This window comes from Triturus cristatus, chromosome 9 (assembly GCF_964204655.1).
Source record: "Triturus cristatus chromosome 9, aTriCri1.1, whole genome shotgun sequence".
Lineage (NCBI taxonomy): Eukaryota > Metazoa > Chordata > Amphibia > Caudata > Salamandridae > Triturus > Triturus cristatus.
The window spans coordinates 510,736,961-510,764,597 of NC_140592.1; the positions used below are offsets into that span (position 1 = coordinate 510,736,961).

The window sequence follows — 27,637 nt, forward strand, 5'->3', positions numbered from 1 at the left end:
TGAATATCCTTTGCTGGATGCGACTGATTTTCTTAAGCACACAATGCTAGTTATCTTGAGTTAGACCACGCCCTCTACTTGGATAGGCTACACCCCTTTAAGAGGGTTGCCCCGCCCCTTTTAGAGCACCCCCAGGTTTCCCCCCCCCCCCCCACTTAAAGCCCTGGTTATATATCAGGACAAATGGACAGAAGCGGCAAGATACCAGCAGGGCCGCGCACTACGCTAAGCACTGACTTTTAACAAGTGTTTTAAGCCACGCCCTTATTTACAGCAGCCACGCCCCTACAACAGACGCCCCCCCCACCCAAGTTTTTTCATCCCACTTAAAGCCCTGGATCCGCTCCTCGCAGTCTCTCGCGCTCTTTCATTTCCCTCTCATGTCCTTTCTAGGCCCTCATATCTCCCGGCCTTGGCTTCATTACATGGATGCAGTCTGAAGAAATCTGAGAACGACCCATGGGTTGCTGGGGCTGCTGCTGCCCTGGTGGGTGACAACGGGGGAAGTTGTGGGTAAGAGTTCACAAGCGGCCAGTCCGTTAGTGTGGCCCGCCTGGCACGTGGTCAGCAGCTGCAGCCACCGTCATGTCCAAAGGCTCTGCTAGTTACAAACGGGAAGCTGAAGTACAGCGTCACTTGCGTCCAAGAGGCAGCGTAAGCTCGGCCCAGGACAGGCGAAGCGCGAGCGGCGTCCGTCGTTTACATTCTCTACAAGGGCGGGGCCGCTAACGCGCCGCAATGCCCGGCCCACTCTACGCACGCGGCGCTGCCTTAGCACAGTATTGTTATGGACAAGAGACGTCTCCGTTCTGCCGCAGCCCATTCTCTGGCTCTGAAGGAAGGGAGCTGCCGCCGAACCCGCGCCTTCAGCGGCAAACCCAATTTAATTAAGTCCTTTGAAGACCGTAGTGTGGCTAATCCATTCCTTTTCAAGATCCTAATTATCGCCAGCCATTGATTATGCACAAGGGCCCCTGAAGCGCTGCAGCATTCTAGGAGCACTAGCGACGGAGTTCCAAAGACAGACCAAACCATGCCGGTACAACAAAGAAAGAATGCAACAGCGTCCAAATCTAAGGGGCGACAAACGACCAACAATAACATGCAGTCAAGCGAGGTTTGGGAGCAGTGTGCTTTTGTGAGAGGTGTAACCCTAACCTCAAAGCTCGCGCTGACTCGGAAAGGATAGACTCGCTCGTTGCTTGGTGTACCTTATGGCATCATGCTAACCCAGCTCATGTCATCTTTTTGGCACCCATACCAATTCTAAGAGGCCAATATGCTGTCTAGTCACTGAAACCCTTTCCCCGCCAACCTTTATCCCATTAACCCCCCACCCCTGACAGCGTGTGCCCTATTTAGGGGTGGGTGGTAAACTTTGCTCCTCTGACGGACGCACTTTTACACCCTCTCCTTGGAACATGGAGTTCGCAAAACCGCTGCTTGGCTTTGTTTTTCTCACGTGCAGGTAGGTCACCGTCACGCAGGGTACACAGCGCCCTGCCACCTCTTGCCCTCATCCACCTCCTCATCCACCCACTTGTAAAGTATTAAATGGGCACGTGGGGCGCACCCCTGGAAACGCGTCAGCAACTATAAAGGAGGAAAGGTAAATTTAAATTGGTATAGTTTGAAAAATGATTAGAAAATATACAATTTCTGGATGGGATTCTAAACTGTGGGATAATTAATGCCAAAAACGTTGGATGGCAGTTCTCTTTAAAATGTGGATTGGCGAAGCGTACGCCTGTATGCCTCACATGTGTCCCTTCCCCTCCCCACCTCAATATGTAGGTGGTAGAAGGGAACCACAAAATTGCGTGAGTTGTACATGCACGAATGACGCAGTTTTCAACAGCTGTTAGCGTACCAGAGGCATAACCAATATCATAATCGTACACGTGGTACTGATCGACAGGAACCTGGATGCCAACAGGTGTGCGCCATCAACACGTGGCCACTGACGCTGGATTCGGAGATACTTAAGTACCCGCGATCTCTGGCCCTGGAGGCGGATATATATTATATTTAATTATTGTGGTTTAAAAGCAGAACTGCAGAAACAAGTATTTTGCAGAAAGGAAAACATGCCGGTCCAGCACCACGTGGCCTCCGCTTGTGGTGCAAATGATGGGCAGATGGAGCACTATAGGTGCACGTGTGCCGGTTATAGAGCGCTGGGAATGTGACGTGGTAGGCTTAAGAGTTGATTCCCTGTCCAGCGTGCTGAAATTGCGGACACTACTAGATACCCGGGACCATTTCAATTATGTGGTAGGGGAGGGCCGAATTATGCAGCAGGGTTGCCTAATGATGCAGCAAGAAAATGATAATCATGCGGTACAAAGCAGCACATTTTGTGATAGTACTACTGCATTATTTTGTAATTTTTACACTTGTTACCACTGTCTGGGCATAGGTTGCACTTGCACCTCATTAGTACCAGTGAAACACCCAAATATAGCAATAACCAACAAAGGTTGACAGACAACCTTTGCCAAAGGCCTTCCCCCCCCCTCCCCCCACGCAACTGCGTTCTCAGTAGCTTTTGAACCATTCGAGCAAGAGACAATTTTTTTAAATCTGCAGATTATGCAGCAGAAGATGGATTATGTGGTAATTCCTTAATTATGCGAAAAACGCTGCAGCTGCAAAATCTCATAATTCCAGTAGCCCCGAGTATAATGTAGGTCTGCAAGTGCTCTCACCAAGGTGCTGAAATGTGGGGAGGTCTGCAAATGTTACCAAAACGTGAATACGACTGAACGTGGCTTGTCTGACTGGGGTGTAAAATACATACATTAGCATGCGGCCCATCCATGAGTGGTGTAAGAGGGATTGTTATGGGCATTGGAACCATGGGGTACAGGCAGCATTTAGCCCCTCAACATTTTAGAATAGGGAGAAACATTGGACAACTCCCCCACCCTAGTTTTTGAAATGTAAATTGATGAATAAACAGTGGCAGACAGTACATGATTCTCCGAAGCCAAGCTGCACATCGCCTACGTCTCCTTGAAGCACTGTAGCCTGTGGAACAGACTCGGGGAGGGGGGTCTGTAGCCTCGGATTTGTTCATTATTTAATTTAGGTCTCGAGACGTTGAGCCACTTTAAAATCTTTGTTTGTCAAGCAAGGCGAGCCAGCTGAGTAACGGAGGGCAGGAAATGCCTTTTTATATTAATTTTACTGCTGGCTTGACTGACTCGATTTTAGGAGAGGCTCAACATCTCAATGACCACAGTGAAATAATTTTGAAAAGATCTCGGAGGCCCCACTGAGTTTGCTTCTTAGGTTATAGCTCTACAAGGACATGCTTGCGAATTGCAGCCCAATTCAGGCAAGCGTGTTCTGTCACTGTGTTTGACCAGCAGTGCTTGTGGGAACATTCCCAAGAATATAGAAATCATGCCTTTACATCGCATGACTACACCATATAGATTAATATGTGTAGATGAGGTCAGCTTGAATAAGGCATGATGTGCATTTATTGAACTTCGCATACCAACACAAATTCAATCAATAATTGAATTACTGAACACAAAGCACTGACCTTTTGGTGTTAAACACAAGAGAGATGGATGCAACTCTAAACTGCTCAATATGCAGCCCTGAACTCAAATTAAAGCTACTCCACTTAACCAAATTGGACCTCACAAGGCATAATTATCCTTAACCATCCGGTTTGAGAGCATATTAAACAAATTCAGTACAGGATCTGTCCTCTAAAAAAAAAGTTCACATAAGTGGTTAATACAACATTTTGCTTCACATTTAATAACAATACAATCTTTATACACAGAGAACAGGACTCATTTTGGGAAACTTGTGGCAACATGGTCAAGGTATGGTAGTATTCTTGAATTCAGTGATATCATCTTATGTACCTAACTGAGAAATGTTGGAAAATATTCATTTTCTTTTTAATGTCTATCATAATTTTCATGTTATATGTTGCCGGTTTTACATCTTAATGTCTCTGCTCACGCTTTGGCACTTAGAGCCATGCCATATCCCTCTCTCCACGACTATCTGAGGCATCCCATGAAATATAGTGTTTCCTACACACTTAGATGGTCAAACAAGTAACCAAATGTAAAAAATAACTGCAGTCTATTTAATCGTGGCAATGTTTACAAAAGTCATGTGGTGCCTGCAGGTGCCATGGCCTCGATGCCGAGAAGTGGGAGGGTCAGTGGAGTCCCTAACATGCATCAATGTCTGCATGTGTGGTGACTTAGGCCATATTTATGGGGTTGGCATGTTTTGGTTCAGGGATACTGGGTGTTAAGAATTGCCAGTTTCAGCTGGTATACTGCCCCAAAATACACAGATTACAAGTTTGCGCCCCAGAATGAGAAATAACACCATGGACCAGAGGTACTGGGTCATTTGGGTCATTTGTCGTACGTTTTTCTCAGATTCTGGTGAGAAAAATCGCAGACAATTTTCATCTGCCCTTAGGGAGGTCCGGAAGACTGTAGTGGGCAGGCTCAGGGAAGACTTGTGCCTGTCTGGTGGAACCTTGACTTCCCCACCATACTGCTGCTGACGTTAGGCAGGGGCCTAGCATTCTAGTAGCCCCCATAGCATCAAAACGAGGTCCTGTATACGCAAGCCCAAAATTACTGGACCCAGCGTTTACAGACCCAATAACTCCTGCCTAGTTTGAACCATACCTAAAAAGATCTTCCCAATTCTGCTGCTCATCCTTCCTCTAGTATGTCTGCATGAATCCTTCCACTCCAGTCAAAGTAGACTGAAGACATGACACAGACTTGTATAGGCGTCCCTTCACAAACCCATCAACCACAAAAAAACACAATTCAGCAAGAGTACCTGCCTTGTAAATATGCTCCACTGTAACCATTTTATTTGCTGTGGCTTGAGTTTCATTTGGCAACTCCCAGTCAACTGTGATGTTAAGAGGCCATACCATAAGCCTTCGGCATAGGTACTAGACAAGCTTCCATAAGCCAAGCTTTTATAGCCCACGATCATGCTGGTCTGAGCAGAGGTCTAGCAAGTGGACATGTCATGCACCCCACAAACCCAGAGCTTGATTCAGAGGGACTGTCGTATGGTTTCTGTTTTTCAGTAGGAGCTGTTAGTTTGTTGGACAACATATGTTGGGATGGTGCCAGACTGATTCCATGCACCCCCTCAAGATATGTAGTTAACCTATTGCCCTGCTAGCTCACAGGGACACCATAAGTACCCCTAAACCTGGCAAGGTCACAAATGGTTTGGGAAACCTCAGAAAAAGACAATTTTGACCCCTCCAAAAAATGGTGTTAACAGATCTACAACCTTTTCACTCAGTCACTTGTAGTCACTCAGAGATATACAAGAAATACACAAAGGGGCGTTTTCAATATTTATTGAACGATCGAGATTCATGTAAAAAATATATGTGCTGCAATGATTGATACACAGAAGCAAACAAAAGGGATTGGCAATATAAGACAATTAGAAGAATGAACAACTCCACCATTGTGCTAAAAAAAGAGGATATATGCAGGCATAAAAGTACTGTGTATAGTGTACTCTTACTATGCGCTTCCTAACCTAGTTGCCTAGGGTCGGTGTTCTGCCAAGAATCCTCTACTGGGTGATCTAAATCCCCCATTTACCTGTTTGCAAGGTATGTAGGTCCCCCCATCTTCGCCACAAGTTGGACATTCCTCCTCGCAGAGAGTAAACTGGAATCAACTGTGCTGAAACGCCCATGAATGTGATGAGCTTGCAATGACAGCAGAGTGCTCCTTTAATTTGAGTACGGAAATATGTGAGTATTTATAACCGCATTGATGCTTCCGTGATGCTTCCGTGTCAAGGCTTCAGCATAGCCATCATTGTTTATTGTGCCTGTGATAGCACTGTCCCTTTATGGACGAATAATAAACAACAGCATTTGCACAATGTATGTTCAGGCCTTGTACCGAATGTTCAAGGCGTCATGATAGTATACTTACGAAGTGAAATTGTAAGCCATGTGGATTCAGAGAAACTAATCCTGCACGGTCACGTATGTAAATGTGTGTCAAAAGTAATTGTGTGGAGAAAGACAGCAACTTTAGAAACATGTACATGTAAAATGGCAGTGGTTCTTCTTGGGCCTAGCCACATGACAGGACCAGGTTATTGTATTTATCTTATTTGAGAGCTCATCCAAATTCCAACCCATGTCCAACCTAGAGGGTCACTCTAAGGACCTACAGTGGACAGAACCACATTAAAGATATATTAAATCTTGGGTTTAGGGAGCCCCTAAACCTAGGAGAGAGAAAGACCAGTCCCCCAGTGACCCGAAGCTACTAGAATGCTTCGATTCGGTGGTTCACAAGCAATAGCTGTAGTTGGTTTTGTAGTCATCTAGTTCATAATGGAAAGTAAGCCCGCTACAACAGTGCAATTTACTGCAACTAATAAATCCTGGTTATCGGTTCATGCAGCCTAGATTGACCCTGCAATGGAATTTTATCCAGCTTTAATTTTAATTTCTTAAACTTCAATGTATTCACTCAACAATAAACACCAAAATCAAAGTCTAGATTTTTGAAAATGCTCAATAGGTAGTACTTCAGGGCCACTATCAGATTGGTGCCTGTGTTACCAAGCCACTTTACCTCTTAAGAACCAAAGGTTTCAAAGTTAAAACCCATCAGGCTCTCCGGACCATTTTGAAGTTCTCAGCAGCATGGAGTTATTCATGGCGACGAAGTCTTAGCACATCATAGGCCTCTTGTTTTTCTATAGTTGGTGTTCTGCTGAACTTAAACCACAGAACTGAACTTGAACCGTAGAGCGAACTAAAGAACGCTGCCCTAACCCCCAAATATAGAGACATTTTCACATGGATATTGATTTGTGCATGCTCCACATCCAGATTGCCGAGCAATCCAGGTTGTTTGATATCTTGATCCTGCGTGATACTAAAATCAATGTCACTTCATGTACCCATGACCACGAGATCAATATATATATATCCCCATAGACCTGAACTCATTTATAGTCCCTGTAAATGGATCTGATCAGCATAATGGCTTGGTTTTGGGACTGTGTGTGTCGCATCTTTTTATTTTTTCTATTAACTGTTTAAGTGCACCCATTTGCTACTTTGTGCATTTAAATAGGTTATTTTCCTACAAACCACAATAATGCAGGTGCGGCCTCTTGACTTCTACAAAGCCTAGGAGATCATGATGGTATGGGGTCGGGGTTTATACATTATTTAGAGAAGGTGCATAATTTGAGATCAGAAAAATAGATGGACATGTTGAGCCACGATGTTTAACAATTCTCACAGTGAAAATCATGCTTTAAATAAAACTATTCACATGGGGTTGGCCTTTGAGAGCCCATTCCTACTTGTTTAAAGGACTTTGCACGTGTTACTAATGCTTTGTTACAAGGCAGGTGACCTGCAGTCGAAAAGTCATAGTAGCTACATCCCTAGAGCGAATTAACATAAATGCCTACACAAACAAACAGTGCAGAACACAGCTGAGTTTAGATGTTCACAATCTCTTGGAGCAGGAAACACCCTATGACAGCAAGTCAGTGCAGTTTACAATCCTTGAATGTGGGGCTCTGAGGGGCTCGAAGGATGTTCAGGGGTCATACTTAGCATCATGAATAGGTGGGACGCTAGGGCATGCCTGGTGGAGCACCGACCAAAAAACTGAGGTACATTTGTGTCAGGATGTAGTTAATGGCCAGGTTAGCCTTGAGGGGCTATCACTCGTGTGCACGTAAAATGGCAAGGAGTTGGAGCACGAGGCCATCTTCGAGCATTTCCTGCTGTTGTGACGCAGTTTGTACTGGTAAGTGGTCAGAAAAAAGTGCACAGTATCGACTGTATTCCCTTCTGGATTCCATTAACCTTTCATCTATAATGGAAGAACCCCCTGTCGCTAATGAGTAAAGTCACTGTACCCAGGTATGCAGGGGGCTCTGCAGGGGTGGGTGGGTACCGCCAATTACGTCACCCTGGGCCATGCTGGGCGGATTTCTGAAGCAAACCAAAATATACAAGGGGGGGTAACTGCAAAATTGACCCACCATTTTGTCAGGCTGTAGTGCTGTAATTGAGCATACACAATACAAGAGATGAGAGGGGTGCATGCAGCAGCGGACGTGCAGGCTGGGCCAAGTTCAGGCATCAAGGAAGGGGTAAGAGAGAGCACATAAAGCGTGTGCTGACGTGGAGTGGGAGAAACCAGAAGGAATCAGATACGGCGAAGCTCTGAGAGCAATCCCAATCATTCCTCAGACAGATGGATGCTCTGAAAACGCGCCCAAAGGCTTTTAGGCAAGACAACGGCAGATTCGTCCATTACTCTGCCGCCGCCTCAGATCCGGTCCACATGCACGCCGATTTAATTTTTATATCCCCCACTGGTAATAAAGCAAGCTGCCTCGATCTGTCAGTGCCTCTCCGAGGAAGACAACTCTTTGAGAGTCGGCCATAAAACTTGCATGAGCGATGCTGCCCGACCGCCGCCGGTTCGACATCCGGTCCGGGCAGGAGCCTCCGTCGAAGACGCACGCGCGAGCTCCGCCGCTGGCTTCCAGGAAATTGGAAACCCAGAGCGTTCGAGGGGCCGTGAAACCTAAAATGACTTACTGGTAAACACCGCTGCTCCAAGACATGTCCGCAGTCATTAACGTGAAGAGCCATCCATCTCTTTGGTGCCTTGCCACTTGCAGTGTTCCTACAAAAATCCCTCACGAGACGTCGGCGCCTCGTCCATTTAACACATGGCAGCGGCACCGGGCTTATACCGCCGCGCACTCCCAGTTTGGCGGTTTGCAGACGTCCTGTATGAAGAGATAAACCCCACGGCTTCCATACCCACGGGCTAGGACGAGGCAGCTAAGACAACGGGAGAACTAGTGACTGGCGCGCTTTCGAAGTGTGGCCTCTTCATCGCGACGCTGCAGTCTGGGGGAGCTTGTTCCTCCTGCGTGTGTACAAACCCGACCCCCGGGTCCGTTGTATGCCTTCAGTTTAACGCTCGGATAGGTTGGTGCTGACAAGTGTTTGCATATTAATCGGCTGAGGTACAAGCGCCGTGGGTTATGAGGAAGGCTTAGCTTGAACGCTCGGTAACTCTCAGAGAAAGTGTCCTGTATGAAGAGATAAACCCCACGGCTTCCATACCCACGGGCTAGGACGAGGCAGCTAAGACAACGGGAGAACTAGTGACTGGCGCGCTTTCGAAGTGTGGCCTCTTCATCGCGACGCTGCAGTCTGGGGGAGCTTGTTCCTCCTGCGTGTGTACAAACCCGACCCCCGGGTCCGTTGTATGCCTTCAGTTTAACGCTCGGATAGGTTGGTGCTGACAAGTGTTTGCATATTAATCGGCTGAGGTACAAGCGCCGTGGGTTATGAGGAAGGCTTAGCTTGAACGCTCGGTAACTCTCTCAGAGAAAGTGGCCTTCTTGGAGAGGGGGAGTAAGAGGACATTTTGCAACTCAGGCATTTCCAGTCCGGAATCCTCACAACTCCTTAAAAGTGGCTCAAAAGTGATAACCCCCCCCCAAAAAAAAAATCTAATCCAAATGTGTTCCACCTGTTGTGAGAACATTAGATCCTTACTCACCCAGCTCTACCAACTGCATTGTGCTGAAACATAACACATTTATAATTTCGATACAATCAGCCATTTAAAGGCAGAAGCCAATAAGGAGTCCTGTCCAGTCTGGTTCTGTTCTTTTCACCCCATTCAAAGGGGTGGACGAAGGTTGAATCAATTTAGTAGGTGTCGACCCCAAAATGCCCTCAATATCTCAGTCATTTTGTAGAACTTCAAATTCACGTGGACAAAGATCTGAGAGACTAACAAGGAAGGAGAGACCCCCTCCTTTCCGCTGAGTGCAACATAATTGGACTATCTTCTTACTTAAGAAACCAATGCAAAGGTCCTAACTTTTGGACGATTACAATCAGTCAATCCCAAGTAAAGGCACAGAATGAAACACTACCAAGCAGCTCCAGGAAAATTGGCGGCACACAGTCTGTTCCACTAACGACAATTATGTTTCAGACCAGCAAGAGAGGCAGAATGAAATCCATCCAGAGTCCCTAAACATCCTCACCTATCCTCTGCCTACGACACAGATTATCACTAGGCCCTACTCTACCAATTTCAAGAATTTGTAGTAGTGAAATTACTCAGCACTAGAATGGACTAAGTCCTTTGTCTCAAACTAGAGACAACACACCAGCATTGGCATGACTGTACCTAGAAGCTAGTCCTTCAAATGTAGGTGTTCACAAGGTCTACTGTATACAGATTCCTGTTAATAGGTAAAAGCGACCCAGATAATCAAAGTGCATGACATTTGATTAAATGTATGTTGATACTATCCATTTTCTCACCTAGCCTACCTGGGAACTGGAGCTAGAGTGACAAGTGCCTCTAATACATTCTATTCTACAGGAAGGAAGCTACATCTATTTGAATGGAAATCCAAAACGAGTGCTGTGTCAGGAGCGTCACCAATTACACACTTGCCCTTTCTGCCCCCGCCCCACCTTTCACAACAGACCAAGCCTCAATACTAACGCAAACAGGAAGCAAAAAACAGAGTCCTAATCAATGATAAGTTGCCCTTTGATTCAAAATCAATGTTGTAGTCATATGACCCGGAGAACTCCAGTCTGGCCCAAACCCCCAACCACCTAAACGAGGAACCAACATATCTACAGAGACGCTTTGTTGTGGATATGTTTATTCAAAATTAGTATATCACCCATGTGAAAGTGGAAAAAGATCACAACAGAAATTCAATGTGGAAAATACACTTGGAACACACAACAGTCTCCAAAACCGTGAAGAAAGTGTCAATAGAACCTGTGCGAAACATAATTGGAAGGGTAACATTCATCTACATCATGAAGCACACCCACCGCACCAAGGGCCACCTCGTAATCCTAAACGCCATTGGACCACATAGGTGCAACCACCTGCATCCGTGAGCGGCGGCCCGCACCACTGTACCATTGTCCTCGCTATGGGCACCGCCCCCCAAACACCAAGCTCCCCAGGGCCTGCAACGAGGTGGGCAGGAGCAGCGCACCCCGTGCCCACCCCCAATGAGTTACCTGTGCGCCCTAGCCCACAAGCTGGTGTAAATCCTCTGGTTGGCACAGGACTGTAGAACCTTACCCCTTAGTGCTGTCCGGGGGCTTCTTCTAGAGGACCTCCCCCTGCTAACTAGGGGGTGACTCTAGAATTCTAGACCCCGCCACTCTAGACCTCATGCCTAAAGATGGGGTCGGGTGGGAGGGTAAATATACCCCCTGATCTCCGTAGCGGCACGCAGAGGTGCAGAGTGGTGACACGCTTCTGGCTGCCCCCCCCATTGGGGGAAGCGGCAACCGGAAGCCACAACTGGCCAAAGCCACCCTTGGCCGGACTGCAAGGGGCCTGGGCCACGGAGGCTCCATGTCCTAAGTGCCACGCTCCCCCATGTCCAAAAGCGCAAATATCCAACTTTTCAGTAAGAATGGGTTCTCACACTGCCACATGCTGACCACCAAACTAATTGTTCTCGAATTGGACTACTGCAATGCCCATTGACCCTGGCAGCTCTCTTGTCCAATCCTCTTTTGACATCTGTTGCTCTGTCCAAGCAGCAACCCCAACCAAAGTTTCACCCTGCCAAGACACTCCCCATGATCTCATTTCTGTCCAGTCACCCTGCCTGATACAGTCTAGTCCCCTACCTCCTTAGGCTCTCAGTCATGGGCTCTCGGCCATTCTCATTTCCCAAACAGCAGCGTCAACACCTGTCACCTTAAACAACCTGCAAATCTGAACTTACACCCACCCTTGTTTATCCCAGTGCCTTTTTGCTTCCTTCAACATGTATTTCTCTTCTGCCACTTGTCTCCATGTAGCTCCTTTCATTTTATTTCACTCTGGTTCTCTACCCTGTGCCAAACCAGTCCCCACCTTCCATTCACCATTGCAAGGTATTGGACACGCGCAGGCAGGACAATGGACAGACAGAAGAGCACAGGGGAGAACAGAGCAGGACAAGAGAGGCCAGGTTGCTGATAGGGCGGAACAGCAGAAGGTGAGCGGATTGGACAATGGAGTAAAGCCAGTAACTGAACAAACAGGTGCTTAGGACAGCAATACAGAGGGAAGCAGGTGGATGGTGGATTTTGACCAATGGCTGCAGTGGGTAGTAAAGAAAAGAGTTTTGTTGGTCACAGGGCTCTTCTCCCAGTCAAAGAGTTCTTCACAACCTCTCAAGTGAAACTGGGCAATTCAGACAGTCAACCCTCTCCTCCATACAAACAAGGACAGCCAAATTACTTAACAGTTTACAGCCCACACCAACGCTCATTTTAAGGGCATTACAAACATTTATGGTCGAACCAATGTTGATCCCTACCCAATGAAAGATCAACAGAGACAAATAAGGTGGTTAACAAACTTGGTAGATGTGACTGCGGAAAGCAATGGTTTACAGATTACTAATCTAGTCTTTCTTTCTCTGGGAAATTGCAGAGAAAGCCTGTCTAGGCACCCGCCACAGGTTGGAGTTGTCTATTGCAAGTCTATATTTTTAGTTGAATGCCTTTGTATGAAATTAAAGGCAAAACAACTACTTGTTTTGTCAGACGCAAACAAGAAATTGCCTTACAAGTTTCTATTTCATTAAAAAATAGCATGCTCTGAGATGACAGAGGAGAATATGAACTCGATACATCATTGGAGAAATTTTTTAGGATTCCAGTTTGTCAGTAGACACAAAATCTGAATTCTGATAAACCAATTAGAAAGCAAAACTGTACCAGAAAAGAAAAAAATCTTGTATTTGGTCTCAACTCTTGTTCTTTGAGAGCAATAATGAGGACAGTTACGACACGTTTTGATGAGGTGAAGCCGGTTGTCCATTAGATGAGCCGAGCTGTCAGTGGAGATGTCCTCTTGCTGAGGGGTTCGCCACTAAATGTCATCCCGCTTTATCAGTCCTTGCGAATGATGAAGAAGAGAGGCGGTGGGGGAAGGAGGGGAGGCAGTCTTAAGGCGTGCGCAATTCCTCTTCCAGAAAAGATAGACAAGGAAGCACCAAACCACCCCCACACTCTCCTGGGGTCCTTTGTGGCTACTCATTTAGATTCCATGTGCAGGAGCTTGAAGGACAAAAGGGGAAAGAAAAACCCACGCGCCTGTGAAGGGACTCGCCTGTTACAATTCCTTTTTTTAATATTCAATCCTCGCAGCCACCAAGGCCTTCTCTGCTGTCTTCCTCATGGCACCACAAACCAGCAGGAACGAGAGGGCAAGAACTGTGTAATACATTCAAGGTGATGGGACTACACTCACTCTCCTCAAGACACTACGTGTCTGATGGTGTTTTGGTGCTCATGGCGATGCCGAAAGTCACAGGGCCATTGACTCGTCCTGCAGGTTGCGGTCCAGTCACACTGCTTTATATCCCCTCCCTTTTACAGAAATCTGGGAGAATATAAGGCCTCTACAAGGGAGGCATCAAGTGACTTCACAAGCTTTAGAAAACTAAAACAATGTTAATTGTGCACAGCCGGTGTGGAAAGGCCGTTCTTAGATAATATGAACCACTCCAGAGGGAATGAGTGAAACATTCGCGTTTCAGATGATAGGAAGGCATGAAACCCAAAAGCGAAACAAAGCTCTTGAACTTTAACCAATGGGTGATTGCTCTAGAGATCACAAGATTTATACAGCAGACAAACGAGAAGTTAAAAGAAGCCACAAAGAGCCAGGTCAAGATCATGGCGAGCTTTATAGCCACCAAGGAAATTTTACCTGGACCCAAAACCAACTAGAAACGTTGTATGAAATTCTCAACGCCAGTGAGGCACACGAGTACTGGAGCTGCTGAGTTTTGCGCCAACTGACGGCACAACACAAGAGGGCAATGCATGGACGACATGGATCCCTGGGGCCTTGTAAGACTTCACAGAACTGTAGCTATGCTCTAGATCAAGAGTACATACATGGACGTGGGTCAGGGGCTATGAAGGGTGCAGCTTTGATTAGAGCAGCAAGTAGTGGCACCTGGGCATAACAAAACAACTGTACCTCGGCACGCTCTAAGTTTTTTTGTCACAAATTCGAAAAGTATAATCAGTTTATAATTCAACAATATAGCTCCTCTCTGGAAAATAATCAAACGGAAAAATTCTTGCAAAAAATCAATTTAATACCAGCTAAGGCTGTTACATTCCAATTGTGGTGACATAATCGTCAAGGTGCAAGGCAAAGACAAATATCATGTTACATAGGTGTTAATTATTGCTAATAGTCCCACGAAGGTCCCATTCGTATAACCTCCCAGTTATCAACAATGGAAACAGCCGACACGTGTTTAGTTACGATTGTAACTTCAAGGCTTATAAGTCCGAAAAAGTTGTTCCAAATAATTTTGGACTGTCCCATATGCACAAAAATCCTGAAATTAGCGTAGCAGTAATGGAGGACCATCTGTTCGGCATCGATCACCAGCCAGTCGAATAGTAAATGCAAAGTAGAGAGCGGAAGGGTAGTTTCAGCATTTTACCTTCCCAAAGTAAGTGTGTGCTACCTATCAATAATGTGTGTCCTACTCCATATAGTTGGCGAGGGTGTCGCAAAATTCAATATTCATGTGATGGTCTTCGCCTAACTGGGGACACTACCACCAGACTACGGCGATTGCCGAGATCAGAGGGGCATATCATAGCCCTGGCGTTCACACGCAACTGAGAAAACCATCACATGAATATTGAATTTTGCGACACCCTTGCAGCCTGTCGTGATAGGCCTGACGGCATGCTTCCTACTAAGCAGGCCCCACCAGAGGAAGTGCAGTGCTCAGTAGCACGAGACAACTATGTGCACCCACCGTAACTACTGAAAAAGGGATAAAAGCAGCAGGCGAGGTAAGTCCTGACAGAATAGGAGGCTCACTGCTTACATTTTTTTTTAGGAGTGGTTGATCCGCCAGCCCATGCTCATGCTGGAACAGAAGCAGGCAGGTTGCAACAAAGCCTTTATGGAGCCCAACGTCTGCAAAATGCCATTTTACATGGTGCTAAATTGAAACATAGGAGTGATGGTACTCACTAGCCTCAGTAGCAGTTTTTTGCTCCTGAGGAATGCCGGTCAACCATTAAATGCATGGCATCCCTGGTGAGAAGTCGAGGTACTCTCCCTTTTAGAATAAAGTGCAAGTATTTAGCACTGGACAGTACCTGCCCATTTAAAGCCCTGTTGGTGCTCTGAAACTCACGTGGCAAGCACAAAAACAATGGATTTAGGCCCAGATCTGTGACGGAGGGTGAATGTTTGACCAAGTTCAGCATTCTGTCCATCATCGATTTGTGTTGCAATTTTCGCCCTAAAGGGTCATGGGTATGTCCAGACGTGGGTCCCGTGCTCGCTATGCCATCGGATTCAAGCTAACCTGGCTGATGAGGGGTGATACCCCAAAACTGGTCCCAGGATGCTCGTTTTCCGGTCCAGGGAGGACCTGGCCTGGCAGTTCGGGCTGGACTGTTCCCATGCGGAGCAGGGTCAAGACTGATCTGCATATGGCCGGGTCTAAACTAGAATAAAATGATTGATTTAGGACCAGATCTGTGACTGAGGGTGAATGTTTGACAATGTTATGCATTCTGTATCTTCTTTTTATGTTAAACATGCAAGATAAAAATCTCTGCTGCCCGACTGGTGTTTTGATGCCTTTCTGTTATTGCATCCAGATATATACTAGAACAACTGGCATGCACTTAAAACACGCCCAGGCTATTGGCTTGATCAATTGTTAACTGCAGAAGATTAATTTGTAACAACAATGACCGTGGTAAAATATAGTGAAAAAGCTTCAATTATGAAATTATGATTCAGTGAAAGAACTATAGGACTCCATTAGAAACATTAACTGAATCTCTTTGTAAAATACTTACTTTTATTTATTGTGGGCTTGAAGAAATGTCTAGAAGCTGGTAATATTGGGCAGCAGCTGCCCATGCAGCATCATTATCACAGCAGACCGTTAGATTTAGAGCCCGAGCCTGCGCTCTGCTTTTACCCCTCCTGCCCGGCCTTGGATCCCCAGGACCTGCACTTTCAGATCACTAGCAGGTAATCGTACCTTCTGGTTAGCTCCTACGTGGCAGCATGCATAATAAAGCAGTCTCTCCGGGGTTGCATCAAAGGCTGGTGGAGACTGGTAGTGCCCCCTCCCCCCAAGAGTGTAGGTTTTTCCCCACATCTAGGGTGAGGGCAAAACTGAAAAGCCCGATAGGGACCCATCTCACCACCGGTCTTCTATAATTGCCGGCAGGACCTGGTCCACGTAAAGTCCTGGATATTGTATTGCATTGCAGCATTTATGTAGCGTGTACTAACCCTATGTGGGCCGCTCAAGCGCTTGCAATTGTATTTATATAGCGCTTACTACCCCTGACGAGGTGTTAAAGCGCTTCATGGCGAGTAGGACGCTACTCCGAACCCTACATGAGTAGCATGTTACGCCGTGAAAGGTGTGTGGGTAGAAGGGTGTTGTTTTTATTTTGATCTTATGTGGGAAGTTTTTCCATGCAGGAGAACTGGACTATGGACAGGGCGAATCCTGTTAGTGCTCAGCACCTTCCCAGAAATAACACACAATTCACATGCTTAACCAGCAAAAAAAAAAATTTCTGGATTAAGTAAGAACCTGTAAGATGCACGTCAGCAAGGAAGCCCGTTTTAATTTCACATATTTTACTTCATGGTGAAGGAGCACTGACTTTTCATAGATCATGTGTGCCTGTAGTTTTGTTTTTCATACAACTTAGGAGTACTGGGTACCGTGTAGCGCAAGCAGAGTCGTGGCTACAGGTCTAGGTTAGTTCATTGCGTGGAGAGGTATCAAGAACGGGCAAGATTTAGCACTCTGGAGTTGGAGCCAAAGTCAGTGCAAGTCTCAGGGGGGGCCTGTTAAAGGGCCGTAAACATGTTCATCTAGTCCTCGGCTTATGCACAGTGCACTGAGCCATGATCACGTGTGCCAAGAGGAATTGAGCTTCTATGGGAAGCATATGAAGGAGGTACACACCTTTTTGAAATATTGACAAAGCCAAAGGAGAAAAAAAACGTTTACAGGTGAGGAGGGTGTGTGTGTGTGTGAACGAACCCCCACCTTCCATAGACCATTGTTAAGCCTACGTCGTCAGCTCATATTTTCAGGTGTCATTTCTCATTTTCAGAACAGAACCATTTGGAGTTCTAATTGTTCACAATCTCGTTTTTGTTACTCATCTGGTGTTGAACAAGAATTCCTGCTAACAAGAGTTGGCAAAGCGAATAGGTCTGGCCTATTTTAGGAGTAAATGTGTGTTGTTGTAGCGGCAGGCACATACTGGCAGGTGGTAGCATTTGTGTGTCAAGCAGAGTAGCTGACATGTTGTAGTCAACGCCTACCTAGGACTTGCCCCAGACAAGAATTCCTGATTACATGTCTAATGTTTCTTTGGCCATGGCCCTTTTAGAACATTCTCCAGCTATTTCATTTCTCATGGGGGGAGGGCAGGTGTTCAGAGTAGAGACACCCAGAATTCACTTCACCGGGCCTTGCATCATTAACCATCACATACCGGCCTTCTAGAATCTTCCGGTGTATAATGTCAACTGAGCTTTTGATACATATCGTGACTTCTTTCACGAGATGTCCTTTTCAAAGCTGAGAGGGAGAAGCATCGGGAAGCCACGGCTTCCAGAGCAGCCCCGCGGCTTTAATGTGTCTGCAGCTTAAGTCGTGAACCCTGAAAAGCCTGGCGAGCTGCTTCCACGCATGCTACCCAATAACACTTCCCTTCCACTTATCCAAGTAAATACTTGTAATAAGGCCACCCTGTAGATTAATGGAACATTGTTTTCATCACTGGCAATGTGGCACGCTTAAATACTCCCAATTGAAAGACGATCGGCAAAACATCCATTAGCGCCTTCCAAATGAAGAGGGGAATCAAAGCTAGTTTGGCAGGAAGACAGCAGAGGGCGGAAGGAATATTGCATTGCCACATCCTTAAAGAACAAGTATGCTCAGGCAAAACCGAATTCATACACTTGACTGGAAAACGGGGTCAGGAGGTCGGACATTCTAGGCTGTTCCACACACTCACCCAGAAGCCTCGCTGCCACGCCCCCGCCCCGAAAAGAGCACATCGAGGGCCCCAGGAGAAAGGAGGGTAACTGCCCTTTCTGCTCAGGGTTCAGGGAGGAGAGTAAGCAGAGGCGTGCGGGGAATGACAAGGTGGCCAGGCCACCGGGCAGCGTTCCCCGCCGGTCACTTTATGTGGGTTACTGAGGATGGCGGCCGGCGCTCCTCCGACAGATGCAGCAATTCCGCTGCTCAGTGAGGTGGCCATGTTGTTCTAAGAAGTACAGGGACCGCAGCGCAGTACCCAACAAAAAGAAAAAAACAGGCCCAGAAGCGTAGCCTCTATGGGGTTTCCTGTGTCTGTAGCGGAACGCGGCTCCCTATGGCCAGGGGAGGCGCAGATGAGTGAGTGAATGAACAATTCCCACAACAGTGGGGGTACAAAGAGGAGGTTCAGGGCGATGGGTCACGGGCCCAAAGAAGGACAAGACGGCTCCCCTCCGACCAAGGGGGAAGGATTACAGGCGCACCACTGGAAGGTCTGATGCCCCTCTGGGCCACAGGGGCACCTGAGAGGCATAAAAAGAGACAAGCATTTACAATGCAATGGTCTCGGCAATATTATAGGTAGAGCTATTGGTATTGCTCATTTTTTTAATCATTTTTGTATCCCTAAATAAATGGCATTGTCATTTCTATTGGCATTAGTTTTTTTTTTGCATATGTGATACCTATTGCATTAGCAGAGAGAGCGTGAGATAGAGAGAGAGAGTGAGGTATTGAAATAGAGTGAGGTAGTGAGAGAGAGTGAGGTAGATAGAGAGTGAGGTAGATAGAGAGTGAGGTAGTGAAAGAGAGTGAGGTAGTGAGGGATGTTGTAGGTATTAGGATAGAAACAGAGTGATGTAGTGAGGTAGTGAAAGAGTGAGTGTAAGTGACTTAGTGTATTTGAGAGAGAGTGAGGTAGTGAGATAGAGAGAGTGAATTAGTTAAAATGTCTTCGTACCAGCTGTGCTGCTGAAGTTTCTTTCACTGAGCATGACGTTTCAGAATACTGTCAATGGTTGCCTCGCGCGGCGCAAGATTTCTTTCGCACCTCGTTATGATTGGCTGTAGCTGGAGACCATGTGTTTCCTGTTTGATACTCGTTCTGTGATTGGTCGGTTAGGCGGGCGCGGCCGGCCGGCTCCCGAATTATGGCAGAGGTCGGCTGGAGGTTGTTCTGGGTGCGCCCTTGAACCAAGTTGTCCGCGTAAAGGGGGTCCCGGAACACCACAGGGGAGTATTGGGGTTGAAGAAGGTGCCGTCTGGGTACTGGGGAATATGCAAAGAGTACTCGTCGGTGATCAAAGAGGTAGGGTATTTTGAGGAGGAGAATCTTTTTCTGGAGTTGCAAAGAGTGTCAAGAGCTGCAGTCTGGGGCCGCCAACCGCAAAGAAGATCACGCTTCATCTAGTCGGGATGTGAAGTCATTAGGGCAGGCAACCGAGTTTATGGGAGAATGGGTTGTGGGGCGGCACGAGAGAGCAGTCCGTAAAGACCAGCAAGGGGCAGTGAGCCCAAGACATTGGAAAGGACAGCAGGGAGTCATTGGTCATAAGCTAGATGCTCTGAGGGTACTCTATATGCACCTTCTTAGTCGTGCTGCCTCTGCCGATCACTGGCCTTTGTCATCCTCACGTCAACGCTTCAGCTCAGCCAGAATGAACAGCGGCTCCACAGAGACAGTTGTGGGCGCTGCTGTCCACCCAACACACCGTGGGTTCCTGACCGTTGCTTTCAGGGAGCGTGCAATCGCGCCCTTCACGAGTTACGGGCTTTCAGCAAGTCCCATGGGGCTGTTCTCTGCTGCCGGCCAACAGAACTTTCACCAGGGCATACTCCACCACTAATGGAGCTGGGAGGAACAACGGCTCACTGAAGCAACTGCTCTTCCGCAGCCCGACCGCCTACTACGATATCCTTGGAGTCACCGGTTCAGCCACGCAGTCCCAGATCAAGACAGCCTACTACCGCCAGTCGTTCCGCTACCACCCGGACCGCAACAATGGCGACGAGGCGGCAGCGCTGCGCTTCACAGAGATTAGCGAGGCGTACCTCATCCTGGGCAGCGTCACCCTGCGCAAGAAGTACGACCGAGGAACCCCCAACCCAAGTGGACGTGCGGGCGGCGGGGAAGCCTCCGGGGAAGGTGGATGGCTCTAACATGCCCAAGAAGACCGAGAGCACGTCGTCCTCGTCCCGCTACACTCCCACCAAGCCAATCTTCGACGAGTTCTATCGAGCCCACTATGGCGAGCAGCTTGAACGGGAGCGGTACATGAAATGGAGACGCAAGGAGCTACAACGGCAAAACAAGCACACCACTGCCTTTCTCCGAGGCAAAGCAGAAATGCCTCGGAGAAACGCAGTGGCGTTTTCGGATTCGGGGGCGTGTTTCTTTTTCTCTCCTCTTGCCATTGGCTGGAGGAGAGAAAAACACGCCTGAGAAAGGGCGTGGCTAAAAAGTGGAAAGAACAGCATGGAACACGCCCCCGAATCTGAAAAAGACTGAGCCTATTTGGAGGGACGGCTCTCTCCTCCAATGGCTGGCCTCCGTTTAGGAAGCCCGCCAATGGAGGAGAAGCAAAAAGAGAGGCGGGCTAAATAGCCACTCTAAGAAACATTAAATCTCCGGACTTCCGGTTCTGCCTTCGGCAGACCGGACGGTCCCTCGACCTAAAAAAGCATGCAGGGAAGAACCTGTCCAATGCACAGGAACCAAGCACGGAAAGAGGGGAAAATTCTCACACCCAAAGAACAGGAGCACCAGAAAGTTAGCTGTCAAAGTTAGCGGGCTAGTGGCCAAGAGGGTCAGAGCGGGGCGGCTAAAAGGTGGACGTGAGTGGAATGGTGGAAGCAGAGATGTCAAACAGGAGAAGGCAGGTAGGTAGAAGATGGACAGGAGGCAGATGGAGGCTCCGGGAAGCGCTGCAGTGGGGGGGGGGGGGGGGGGGGGGGTGGTCGGGGCAGCACTACTGTGGGGGCAGAAGGGCGAGGGGGGGATACCCGAGCAGGCCTACTACTGCCAGAAGCATCAGGGGACCAAACTGAGCAAAGGGAGGCAAGCTTATGGTCTAGAATCCTGATCGGAAGGGTCAGAGTGACCCGAGAATACACTTCCAAAGCAGATGAAAAAGGTGGTTGGCGGGGCAGTCTACTTGGTGGTGTATGGGACGGCAATTCCCATCTCAACAAGAGCTACATCACCAAGTAAAGACTTGGGGCCTTTGAGGATTTTCAATCAGACAGTGACGCATTCAGCGTAGCGCTGGAGCACAGGGAGGCTCCCAGATCGACATTGGTGGTAGTATATTGGACAGGCCATAAGCCCAGGGCAGAGGGGAAGGGGACCATGGAGAAAGCAGCAAAGCGTGCCCAGCAGAGAGGATGTGTGGCAAAGGATGATGAAAAGACTGGGGGCATACTGGAGGGCTCAGATAGCCTGGGGTCAGAGGAGGAGAAACAAGACAACAGACAGGGAAACTGGCGCACAGGCAAATCGTAGATAGGGGTAGATGGGCTGAAGTATCAGGTCAGAAATGACACCAAACAGTCAGGTTAAGAGGAAGACGGTGCCATGGGGAGAAGCAGTGTTGTGAATTGTAGCCTGGAAGGAGCTGGTCAAAGCCATGGTGCGACAAGAGGCCATGGCGGGTGGATGAGCAAATGAGAGGAGAGGTGCCAGGGAGAAGAGGCCCAGGAGATCAGACAGAAAGAGGAGCAGCAGGGTGGACGCCAAATGAAAGCATAGGGGCAAGTAGAGGGACGCAAAGAACTATGATGCAAGGCAGGGCGAGAGAGGAGCAGAGCGACTGGGGCGGGAGATAAGATGAACAGACAGCAGGAGAGCTTGGAGGGTTGGCGTTCCAGAATATCGTGGGACCAGTCTTTGGAACAGACGCAGGAGAAAGCAGGGAAGCCAGCGACTGAAGAATGGAGGAATACTGGGCTAGATCGAGGAATTGGCGCCATGGACCTAGGAAGTGGGAAGCCAGTGAGGGAGCTCCGACAACAGAGCAGAAACAGGGCCCATACATGGAAGAGATGAAGGAGCAGGATAGGAGGTGATGCTAGACAAATATATGAGAGATAAGACTGTAAAGAAAATATGATCAGTAATAAAAAACACAGGGTCACGTGACACCACTGGAAAAAGACGTGAAGATGCCATACAAGGGGGCTGGCAACCCTTGGAGGGGGTGGGGGCAAATCAGCTGCAAATATAAGCAAATGAATAAATGGATCTATTCAAGTTACAACATAGAGAGAAGGTGCAATGAAGTATCTAAGGGCAAAGACAGAACTGTCCATACACAACAAACATTGACACTTGGACGGCAGCATTCACTATTAATACCAGTATAATCCGCTTATAGTCAGCTGAGAGTTAGTGGCTTTATTCAAGTACCTAGACATAAGCACCGCCAGTTTCAGCCTTGGCAGTTTAGCCTGGCTCGGATTCAAAGAAATTCTGGTCAAGAAGTATGAACCCAAAGAAGTCACTGGGAGAATTGGATATTAAAATACGACTGCAGTACATGACTCCCTGGCACGCCATCTGTGCACACAGCGCGCGGGCGGCCTCACCGTACTCGCATTTTCCACGGCATCCGACCCCAATTGAAGGGGAAGGATTAAACGGATCCGGACCAAAGGGAATGTTTTAACATTGTAACAAAAGGGAATGCAACCTTTTCTCTTACCTTCAACAAGAGAGCTCCAAATGTGGAGGGCCACACCTCCTGTTACAGAGTGGGTTGGGGATAGAGCAGAGGTGATGGAATGGGGGGGGGGGGGACTGGTAAAGGGGAGCTGCTCCAATGAAGGCAGCCAGAATAAACAGCTGACTGGAGCAGTACGCAGACAGCCTGCTTGAGGGCTCTATGTATGTACAGATTTAGAATAGCTAACCAACACTGGCCCACTGATGGGATGCTGAGAATTTAACATTTTACAGAGGGCAGAGCAAAAGTAGTATGAGGGAAGCTACTGATGGAGGGGTCTAAGTGACGCATTTTGGACTTTTCGACATGGCTCTCATGAAGACCTGATGTTACCCCCAGGAATAGGGACAAAGATGATGGCAGGTGGATTTAGTCTTATATACAAACTTTCATGGCCGGCAAAGGGTTCTGTGAATGACTTAATTGACCGAAACGAATGTAAAGTAAAATACTCCAACATAGTCACAGCAATTGCACTGGTAAGGAAATGAGGCACAGGAGCAGAAATGGGGAAGGTAGACAAAGCCTGCATTGCAGTCGCTGCTGAAGCTTCTGGAAGACATTCAGCAGGTGGGCATTCACTTTCAAGACCAGCTCCTCAGACTAGACCATGCGGATGGGAGGCTCGGTAGCCTGCATGGTTTTCGAGTACTTTAGCACGTTTTGGAGCGGGTGGTAGGACAGAAGTTTAAGACTGAGCTGGTGCTGAACCACTTCGACCATGCTTTTCTTCATAGTCAGATCGGGCCTGACAGGAGAGTGCAAACGACTGATGTGCATATTTGAGGCAGAGGTGGAAGCACTGAGGGCACCACTGGCCCGAGAAAAAAAACAGAGCTAGGGCAAACGCCTTGGTTTCCAAGAACTTTATTTGGGCTTGATGGCCATGGTGACCTGTTTACCCAAAGTGCAAGTAGGAAGGAAAAAGTGTGAGTTAAGGGACATTCAGCAAATGCGAAGGCATTTGAAATTTGCCAGTAGATTAATTGCTACAGGAAGGGCTTTTTGCATACAACTGGCTTTAACCATGAAAGTGGCAATAATGCCATATCACAGTTTTTAGGTCTCGCCTGACCCAGCGCATGCGCTGGTCTGGCGAGACTTATTGAGAGGGCTCCAAAAAGTGCTACCAGGCCAGCCTAGAGCTACAGTGCATGTGTGCGGGCGCTTGACCACGATTATTTTCACTTGCACGGCTGCTTGTTTACTCTCTTTCTTGTGAGTTGCTCTCCCCTTACACTTGCTCTCTGAGTTGCTTCCCCAATCTAATCCCCTTCGGCATGTTTTTTAAATTAATTTATTTAAACCATCCCTACGTTCTATCCCTTGCTGGTACCACTGAATGGCTGACTCTCCCCGTCCCGCCCACTGTTTTTCCCGGGATATCGCAGGCACCTCAACTCGTTTAAAAAAATAATTCACAATCCCCCTTCACCCAGCTCCTTTATTGCTCCACACTTCAACCACAATTACGGCAACCTGGCCCTACTTCACTTAAATGGAACCCGCTCGCATTTCTTAAATTGCCCCCCCCACCACCACCACCACCACCACTTGCAAATCTGTCATCATGCTCATAAGCTTAAAAACAAGCATTGGCATAGCCAATAGGTCTCGCTTTTGGGACCTTATAAGTGTTTAGGCATGCAACAGTTGCATAACAAAATACTTATAAGGTCCCAAAAGCGAGACCTATTGGCTATGCCAATGCTGGTTTGTTATTATACTTTTTCTTTTAGGTATCCCCCTGTTTAGAGGGCACGTTAAACATTTAGCTGAGAACATGAATGCTTAATGAAGTTACTTACCTTTGGTAACGTGTTATCCGGTAGAGACTATCTAGCCGCAGATTCCTTACCTTAGAATTCTCTCCAGGTTTAACACCGGATCCGAAACTTTTGATGAGCAGTGCACCCTCCACGGAGGTAGGTGGTGGTGGTGTTCGGCTCCACGTGGCGGCGTCATCCATGCCGGAAGTGAAATTCGTGGTGCTTCAATAGGTGCCACCCCAGCGCACTGATATCAGTTTCTTTTAGCGACTTTCCACGCCAGAAGCAGAGTCGCAAATAACACTAACCATTGGTGTGAAAAACTAGGGCCTTGAATGGGGAAAGCTCTCTTCCTAAAAAGCTGTACGTAGGGCGAGGAGCATAGGTTTGTCAGTAAGGAATCAACAACTAGATAAGAGTCTCAACCCAATGAGGCATTACTGAATTTAAGTAACTTGTTCATCTGATAGAGACTTCTGGACGCAGATTCCTTTCCCTAGAATGGATACCCAAGCAATACCTCCCCATAAGTGGGTCTGTGAAACAATTTCACACCAACCAAAAAGTCCTGCAGGACCAAACGGGCAAAGAGCCTATTCTGACGGATTGGATCGTCCAGGCAATAGTGTTATGCAAATGTGTGCAGAGACAACCATGTTGCTGTATGGCAGATGTCCAGTACCGGGACTCAGTATGCTAACGCAGTGGTCGCAACCTGGACTCTGGCGGAATGAGCATGCAAGCCCTCAGGGGGTTGTTTCTTGGACAATGTATAGCAGATTTTAATGCAAAGCACCATTCATCAGGAGATGGTACGTTTCTGCACAGCCTTTCCCTTCTTCACTCTGACAAACCCCACAAAGTGTTGGACGTCCACCGGGAACTCTTTTGTGCGGTCAAGGTAAAACGACTATGCTCCTTCAATCCAGATGGTGAAATTGCTCCTCTTCCTTCAAGGGATGTGGCAGAGCGTAAAAAGTAGGCAGGGCGATGGACTGGCTTACACGAAAGTGAGTGACCACTTTTGTCAGAAAGGAAGCTCTAGTGCAGAGGACTAGCTTGTCTGGGTAGATGTTCAGTTAAGGAGTCTTGGATGACGAAGCCTGACTCACTGACCTTCCAGGCAGATGTTATTGCCACCAGGAGGGTTGTGTTGATGGAAGTCCGAGAGTACAACTGTTCAGTGGCTCAAAGGGAGAGCACATCAAAAAGTTAAGACCAGATTAAGGTCCAACTGGGACACGATGAAGGGTGAAGGAGGAAACATATGTTGCAAAACTTTCAAGGACCTATCTGCAACAGAGAATTTGAAGAGGGATGGCTGATCAGGCAATCGCATAAAGGCTGAGATGGAAAGAAGATAGACCTTTAGGGTGCCCAAAGCAAAGCCCTGCTAAGCAAGATAAAGGATAGAGAAGGACCTGAGAGACAGGAGCAGTAAGCTGGTCACCCTGTTTCTCTGCACACCATGCCACAAACTTGCCACAATGGCAGGCATATACAGTCTTGGTGAAGGGCCGCCTGGCTGTCAAGATAACAGTGCAGACTTCGGGGGGAGGTGGGGTCAAAAGCTGTAAAATGTTGCAGCTCAATCTCCATGCATTAAGGCAGAGCGTTGAAAGGTTCAGTGGAGAACCAGCCCCTGCTACTGCAACAAAAGATCTTCCCAAGTGACAGCCTGATCGGAGGACCGATTGCCATGCTCACCCGAGTTGGGATACCAAACTCTCCAAGCCCAGACTGGAGTCACAAGGATGACTTGGGTGTGGTGGTTCCTGATCGAGATTTCTGGACAGGATGGTATGGGCAGAAAGGTGTACAGGAGGCCTGAGTTCCAAGCAAGAGCCACTTGGACACTTCAGCGTGCAGAATTGCTGACTGAGTTCTTGGAGATGGGGACCAGATCTAGCCAAGGCTCCCCCTCAGCTGAAAGAGACCTTGCACCACCTCCGGATGGAGATGCCATTTGCGATCCGCTAGGCATCTTCGGCTGAGTTTGTCTGCCATGGCTTTAGGGAGCTTTTGGTTGCCACTTGGAATGATCAATTTACAAACGTAATGCTCTTTTAGGGTCCAAAAGATGTGTTTCTTCCTCCCGAAAGGTGATAGTCTGGCCTACATTAAAAGGAGTGGGTACTTTCGAAAAAAATGGCTCTCGGGTCCTCAGAACCAACTAGTAAGGAAAGAAAGTGACATTAACAGGATTAACATGGTCTGAAGATCACTTACACATCTAGCTAATGGTATGGCGATCAGAAAGACAATTTAAGGTCAGAAGCCTCAAGGAATAGCTGTGCAACAGCTTAACAGTTGTGCATATCAAGAATGTGAGGACTAAGTTCATGTCCCACTTGGGCATCACAATGGGTTTTGGTGGAAACAAATGTTGCAAACCTTTCAAAAACCTCATCTCAATGGTTGATTTGAATAACGAAAGCAGATACGGCAATCACAAGAATTGAGAAAGAGCAGATATGTAGCCCTGTATTGTGCTCGAAGCAAGTTCTTATCGGGCTAGGGACAGAACAAAAAATAAAACTTCTATTTTGCCTCTAATGGGTCAATTTGTCCAGTGCCGCACTAATACACCATTCTGTCCAAAGGACTGGAGTACACAGATTTTGTGAAGGAACTCCTCAATGCTAATAGGACATTATCAACCTCAGGGTGCAGGTGAGAGAAGGTCAATTGCCACAGTTCAATATCCAAGCATGGAGAGGCAAAGTATGCACACCTGGGTGCAATACCCTGCTCTGCTGCTGCGGCAGAAGACCCTCTTGAAGTGGCAGCAGTAATGGAGAACAGAAGCTCATGCCCAGGAGTCTTCGGTAACATTCTCCCAGCTCAACGCATGGCCACTAGGATTAATTAGGGCCAGTCATGTCTACTCTTCAGAACTAGGGGCAGCAGAAGCAGCAATAGGAAACGCACAGGAGCCCTGAGGTCCTCTCTAGATGGAAGGCCTCT

General features: G+C 47.6%; 1 protein-coding gene and 1 pseudogene across 4 annotated transcripts in view; one reads left to right on the top strand and one right to left on the bottom strand.

Annotated features, from left to right (window-relative positions):
* PC (pyruvate carboxylase) overlaps nucleotides 1–27,637 on the bottom strand; it is a 2,056,240-nt gene that overhangs the window by 805,725 nt on the left and 1,222,878 nt on the right. The window lies entirely within an intron of this gene.
* On the top strand, nucleotides 19,332–26,501 carry LOC146798211 (uncharacterized; annotated as a pseudogene).